The sequence below is a fragment of the Taudactylus pleione genome, unplaced genomic scaffold (assembly GCF_031769625.1).
Source record: "Taudactylus pleione unplaced genomic scaffold, aTauple2 ptg000030l, whole genome shotgun sequence".
NCBI classification, from domain to species: domain Eukaryota; kingdom Metazoa; phylum Chordata; class Amphibia; order Anura; family Myobatrachidae; genus Taudactylus; species Taudactylus pleione.
Window position 1 is genome coordinate 1,067,104 of NW_028284432.1, and position 8,033 is coordinate 1,075,136.

The following is an 8,033-nucleotide window of genomic DNA, read 5'->3' on the forward strand; positions in this document are numbered from 1 at the left end:
GATACACGACAACGTATTTATAGAGCAAATCCCTGAAGATGTGATTCATATATTTTTGGAAGACAGCTGGAGCGTTGCTTAACCCAAAAGGCATGACCAGGTACTCGAGTATTGAAGGCTGTCTTCCACTCATCTCCAGCCCGAATCCTGTTCAAATTGTAGGCCCCATGAAGATCTAGCTTGATAAAAATCTTTGCTCCTTTAATTTGATTGAAGAGTTCGGATATCAGAGGTAATGGAAACCGGTCTTTGATGGTAATAGCATTCAGGCCCCGGTAATGAATACATGGTCTCAGACCTCTGTCCTTCTTTTTGATGAAGAATAGACCGGCACCCGCGGGTGATTTGGACTCTCTGATGAAACCACATTCCAGATTCTCCTGGATATACTCAGTCACTGATTGGGAATCAGGAAGTGAGAGAGGAAAAGTTCTTCCCCAAGGTGGCTCTTTCCCTGGTAATAGATCAATAGAGCAATCCCAGTCTCTATGAGCAGGAAATGTCTCAGCGGCTTTCTTGCTAAACACATCTCGGAAGGACTGGTATGGAGCTGGAAGCTGAGCTTCTGGAGAGATGACTGAACTCTGAATGGCTCGCTGAGAAGGTTTGACAGATGACAAACAGGAGCCATGGCATCGAGGACCCCATGCCAGGATTTGAGGTTCCTCCCAATCTAGCACAGGAGAATGTTTGCAAAGCCAAGGAAGACCCAAGATGACAGGACTCTCAGCTGATGGAAGTATGTAGAATGCTATTGATTCTCGATGGAGGGCCCCTACTTGCATGATAACTTCTGTCATCCGAAAGTGGATGGTCGCTGTAACTCCGATGATGCTGAGAGGTGCTTGGAGTGGCATAATAGGAATTCTCAGCTCTTTCTTGGCCGTAATAAAGTTGCCATCGGCACCTGAATCCAGGAAAGCCCTATTGCCTTCAGAGGACTTTCCCAGGACCAGGGTCACATCAATGGAGAATTGGGGAACTACATGGTTCTTTGGGGTGTGTTGAAATGTACCCAATCTGACCACCCCTCGATCAGTTAGGCCTTTTTGTTTCCCGGACGTTTAGGACAGCCAGAGAGAAGGTGACCTGGTTCACCACAATACAAACCAAGTCTGTTTTTAAACTTCCTTTCTCTCTCTGCGACAGGAAGGTGAGATTTTCCAACCTGCATGGGTTCTTCTGGAGGTTCCACTGGTGTCATGAATCGTGGAGCGAGCTTAAAGGTAAACCAACGAGACTGTTCCTTTTCTCTGGTTCTCTCCTTGTGGCGAAGATCCACCCGGATACACAGGGAGATCCAGTCATCCAAAGATGTTGGCAGGTTCCTAGATGCGATTACATCTTTAATCTGATTGGACAAACCTTGCATGAAGGCGGCTACTAAAGCTTTGTTGTTCCTTCCCAATTCTGAAGCAAGGGTACGGAACTGCACAGCATATTGCCCTGCAGATTAATAGATTGATTGCCTTGTTTCAGCTGTAGGATAGCTGATCCCGCAGAGGTTACTCGACCTGGCTCATCGAAGACCCTCCGGAAAGCCTTCAGAAGCTCGGTGCTATTGTTAACCAGAGGATTGTTTCTTTCTCATAAAGGAGAGGCCCATGCCAAGGCCTGACCGGACAGCAGCGAGATCATGTAAGCCACTTTTGTCCTTTCTGACGGGAAATTTGCTACTTGAACCTCAAATTGGATTGAGCACTGTTTCAGGAACCCACGACAGTCCTTTGGGTCCCCACTGTACTTTGTGGGGTTCGGAATGCGTAATGGTGCAGAAGCACTTGCGGCCTGTACAGTCACAGTAGGAGGTGGGACTGATAGTGACGTGCCAGCTGAGTGGCACTGACTTGTTACATTAAAGTCTGGAGACACTGCATAATCTGGGCTTGATCTTGTTCTTGCTTCTTGACTCTAGCAAGTAGGTTCTCGAGTAAATCTCAGGGCGGTGGGTTACCAGCAGCATCCATGTTTTTTGACCAGAGTATTCTGTCACAAACTCATGGGCGGATAGTGGATGCTACCCGTATTCAGGGAATTGGCTAGACCTATTCCATGTTCGAGTGGGCATTGCTGTCCCCCATACAGACATCTGGATGGTACTTAATATTCATGGGTGCCCCTGAAAATGGATGTTTTTGAAAGGCTAACCCACAAATATTCATAAGTCTCTAAAGAAGAAATTTACTAAAGGGTATTAAATGCACTCTAGATTTTCTAACAGCACAATGGCGGCTGAAAAGTGGAACCGCAAGGGACGTGTGACTGAATCGCATGCGATTTAAGCAAAACCGTGCATCAAGCCTTGGTATACTGTTTGAGCTACAATATCTGACCTGTCAGAACAAAAAATATAAGTAAGTATTTATTAGGGAAACAACAATGACTTATTAATTATGGGCGGGTGGGCAATAATATTTGTTAAGAAAATATTAATGTATTATTGTTTTAGGGTAGCACTTTTGATTTATTATTAAATGTGACTAATTATTAACTATAACATTAAGTAAGTAACAAATATTAATTTTTAAACCACTTGATCTTGCATGGAGATAGCTTATTAAAGTACCAATTTGTAGTCTCTTTGTAATGGCAATACAAAGATACCACATGTTCCCATTTAATGAGTACGGTATTTTCTTTCTTTCTAAAGACCTGTAAAATTGTTTGAAAATATTTTGTTTTAGCCCTTGTGTAGATATTAATGAAAGCAGATGGAGTTTAATTGGATAAAACACAGGATGTCAGCTCAATGGGAATATCTAATTACCTTTCTGTGAAAGAGTACCCTTTATGGGTCTATGCTTGCTCTTAATGTTCATTTATTACAGCTTATTTTATATCTCAGCAAGATATGAAAGCAGGAATTTTATTTGTTTAACTAAAACAGAAAGAGATAAGCTATAGTATTTATGGAATATTCTGTTTGCACATAACAGGACTAGAGCAAAAAAAAACACAAATTTGTACTGTGCAAGTCCACAAAAATGAGGGGTATACAGATTTACTAAATGACGAATTTTCAAAGCTGCCCATGATTGGTGGCTTTAAACAGTGTTTTTCGAACAGCATTAGTAATTGATGCTAAATCAGGCTTGTTTAGCATCAATTACTATTGCCATTTGAAAATCCCATGTTTAGTAAATCGAACACTAAGTTGGAATGCTACATCGACAGGAAACTTTGGTTCAGATGTGAACCGATGTTTCTTATTTGAAGTAAACTAGCTACTTAGCACTTCAAACAAGAAATTTGAACACAAAACCTCAGACGCCATATTGCTACACTAAGGGCCGTAACTAGGGGTGTGTGCATGTCTCTGTGGGCAGCCTAGAATGGCACCCTGCAGCTAGATTTGATTCTGTTGCACCGCCAGAGCAACCCTTAAATGATCCAGACAGGCACCCTGCAGCCTGTACAGATGATCAGAGTGTCCTCAGGATGCTCCAGTCAGCACTACGCTTACATGTACTGCAGGCCCCGCTCCCCATGCAGCATAATGATGTCATGCGTGCAACATTATGACGTTGAGTGCTCAGGGAGTGGGCTGAAACAGGGCAAATTTGAACCCTGTTTCGGTGCTGCCTACACTTAATTAATCATAATTACACACAAGTTCTAGGTCATTCCAGAGGTGACAGAGAGTGCCCCTTTACCCTTCCAAGTCATTCATTGGGAAAGGGTAGGATGTTTTCTGCATCGTCATGTGGACAGTACAATAGTGAATATTTTACATTAGAAAACAAATGTTTAGGATGCACAATTCCTTTGAAATGTCTTAAAAAGAACTCTAGCAAAATTCAACTGGGAAACAAAGAAAAAGAACGAACACTCTTTGAGAATTCTGTTATAACTTATACAATAAATCCTTACACTTCAATTTCAGATATTGCATTGTAGTGCTCATTAGCAATGGTGCAATACTTGCTTCAATTCTATTTCCAGTCCAGGCTGCAGGATTAAACATTGTAATATATTTTACTGTTGTTAGAATCATATTTTTAGTGGTGCAAACATCCAAGTTTTTAGTGTAATAGATTTATGGTGAGCAATACATATTTTTTAGGTATGCGTACAAATTATTCATACATGATAAATTATGTTTTCGAATAGAGAGGGAAATCTCTTGGCTGAGTAATAAGGCTTATGAATGTTTCTGAAAGAGCTATAGCATGGGCATTGACATAAAAATAGGTTTCCTTCATTAGTGAGACAGATTGCTAAGAAAGTGGGTCTATATACAGCACCTTGGGAAATATTTACTAAAGTGCGGGCTTATATAAGTGAAAATGTTGCCCATAGCAACCAGACTCTATATTTATCTATCACCTTCTAGAAGATAATAGCTAGAATCTGATTGGTTGCTATGGGCAACATCTCCACTTCTAAAAACCCGCACTTTAGTAAATATACCACCTTGAGTGAATCCTAGGTTTGAGTAAATCAGGCGTGGACACTGTAAAGTTCATGCTCAGGAGAGGCAATGATGGGCATTGCCATGTAACCCGGAGCAGGATGGGGAGAGGGGAGGGCTAGGGTGTCAGATGCCGACTGGGCTGCACTAATTATCGGCACCTATAAAGATACAACATGGGCTGTGTGCTGCCAATTGCCATAGTGAAGAATCCGTAGCCATTTTAATTTACACAGGGACTGTCAGCAGCCCCGCCTCTACTTCCTTTATACACTATTATGCATCATTCCTACTCTATATTGCTTCCTCTATTGGCTGGGCTGATTCACATATCTCATGGTCCAGCAGAAGGTAGTTTATAATGTCTAGATCAAGGGGTCTATTTACTAAGCAGTGTTAGGAGACAGAGTGAAAAGTGATAAGGTACCAGCCAATCAGCTCCCAACTGTCATCTCACTGGCTGTGTTTGAAAAATGACAGTTGGGAGCTGATTGGCTGGTACCTTATCACTTTCTTATCACTTTTCACTCTGTCTCCTAACACTGCTTAGTAAATAGACCCCAAGTCTCTTTTTAGATGGCCCAGTTGTATTGTTCACATATTCTCCCAGTTCTCCAGTTAGCCTCTAGTGACACAAGAGTTATCAGCTGTATAAGACATGAGAAATACGTATAAAGCTGCATGTAGCCATAACAGTAATATAAAATAGATCCATGCAGGTCAGACATTTCATTTTTTGGCCCCTAAGGGTCCAGTCCTTGTAATTAATTATAGTTCCATTCTCTTTCACATCCCAGCTACTGAATGTAGATGTGTTGTATTGAGTGTATTGCTATTACCCTGAGCAATCCCTGGTTCATCTTATATGTGGTAAATTATATTCCTCAAAAATACATAGTATATCCACCAACATGACTAAATGAATATTTCCCCAAAGTAAATAAATATGTACTGTATTACTCTTTGCTAACAAAAATACAGTATAAGCTGGACAGTCATTTTGTGCACAGAAACAGACGTGTTTCAGCTTCTATCACCCCTAGGCATGAGTCTACAGAAAGTTTTATACTTTTAGCAAGGAAAATGCACCAGGCTGGATATTATACTTTGCAGAGTTACAAACTTTTGTTCATGTTCAAATTAGAGATGAGCGGTTCGGTTTTCCTGAAATACAAACACACCAAAACTTAGGGGTTCCGAGTCGCATCGAGTCCCAGTTCGGAATCACTTTGGGGAACCGAGTCCCGGCTAATGTCTACTGTCAGTTCGGAACTCAGATTTAAAAATAGAGCTCAGGTTTTAAATTGAATGGAAATAGATCCAAAGTACAGTACATGATTTTAGCTGTTTTATCAATTTTTTTTATAGATTTTTATTGATATTTAAAGAATCCAAAACCGAATCTGAACCAAAACACTTGAGGCTGGTTTTGCCACAACTAAAACACGATGATGAATTAGAACCAAAACTACTGTAAAACTCGGGGGGTCCGTGAACATCCTTAGTTCAAATGTGTAATTCAATAATCTTTTAACTATATATTCATGTTTTAATTCTGTATGTACCATACAGTCATGGCACAAGTTCATGTGACTGGCTTACTCTAATCTGAGCTGGAACACACGGTGTGCAGTATAGGAATAGGAGCAGCTGTTAAAGGGGTAAATGACTAGAGGACTCCTTCTGCTACAAGCCCATTCCAAATACACACGCTCCCATCTGCTCACATCCTTTTCTCCCCAGCCCAACCCTGACTCTTTCTTCCCCTCCATGCTTGTATGTCTTGCCAAGGGTTTGTGCTTGTGCCTCTTAGACCCCCTTTCAGTGTGGCCAAAGCAATGTCATCAGCTGAATACAGTCTGTGACATGGCAAGGAAGTAGATTCAATCACAAGTCCATTACAGTGACTGCAGGCCAGCTCTCCATGGGACAAGAAATGATCAACAAATTGAAGAGTCCAGGGAACAATCTGCGTGAAGATTGGGAGGTAATACCATTAGTCTGTTGATTTTTGGGTTTAGGCCTCTGCACAAGCTGATAATAGAAGATGGAAAAAAAGACACAGGCTTACTGAGCCCATGTTTCTGTAGGATGCCAACTCTCTTGTGGGCAACAACAATGATTGGTGGATTTGGTCAATCACTTCAAGGCCCAAAGAGGCCACTCCAATGGATGAAGTTTGGTCTCCAAGTGACTGATATACAGATCAAGCTTGTGAGTGGTCACACCTCTCTTTGCATAAACTACAAAGGAAATAAAGAAGTGAATATGAAAGAACACCGAGAAAATAAGGAAGGTACAGTAGATGCTTCCTGTTTGACATAGTCTGTGGCAAGCTATCATCATTATTGGCTTCTGCTGCATTTTCTAATTCTGTCTGGACCAAACAAATTTGTCAAGATTTAATATGATCAAGCCAATCAAAGAATAGCTCCCTCAGTGCTTCTCCAATAAGTTTGCAGTAGAGTCTGCATAAATGCTCAGAGGAAAATGATGATAACCGGCTGGGATCAGAAGACCGGGTTCCATCTTAGTAAATTAGCAGTTTCCATTAATAATAATTTTGACTGAAGTCTCCAGCATTAGTTTGCCTAATGCTGGCGATATCTCTTATATCTCCTGCATTAGGCTCTTCGTAAATATGCTAGCTACTTAAATCAGGCAGAAACTGCTGTTTTCACATTAATTTAGGAAGAAATTAGATTAATAATACCCTGTAATTGTTTTCACTGACATAACACTAGACGGTAATAGAAAGCTAATGTCACACTAATGTACAGCAATGACATGCTCTTTGAAACATTTTGACATTTTCTGTTTAAAGCACTTAGCAACATTTACTGTATGGTGGGAATCTTGTATCTACAACCATTTACAGAAATAAATATGTCTGAAATCACTGGACGTAGAATGGAAAATAATGGTGCATACACACGTTCAGATCTGTCAGATGAACGATTGAACGATTTTCCCAACTATTTGAACAAATGAACAATTTCAGATAGTATTAAAAAAAATGAATTAAATCGTCAAAATCTGACTGCAAACACATCAGATGTCAGATATCGTTATCCGACATGCAGGAACGCACATCGTTCATCGTTGCAGGCTCACATGTCAGATTTTCTTTCAGATATGAATGATTGAACGATTTTTAAAATCATTATCGTTCACATCTGACAACAAATCTCACCGTGTGTATGCACCATAATTTTCATTCATAATCATTCAGTTCGATTTTTGGGGGAGGGGGAGTTGTATATTTTAATTTTATATGGATGTGATGATTGCAAACATTGTCCCTTTAATAGAGAATCCAAGTGGTAGAGCGTTATGTAATACTATATATCCAGAAGTATGTTTATGTGGCACACAGCAGTGGCAAATGCAGGATTTCTAGAGGGGGGTTTCCAAATGCCTGATTTTAGAGTGAGTGTGGCCAGTCCATGAAGAGGGTATAATTAGTACTTATCCAGCTTTAATATGCATCATACAAAGTATATTGTGTGTCATAATTCCAGCATATACAGGACCAGCAATCATAGTGAGCCATTAGATGCGGCAGTAGGTCCATCCTGTCTGAGCAGAATGTTTTTTTTTTCAGATGTGGGCACCATTCCTG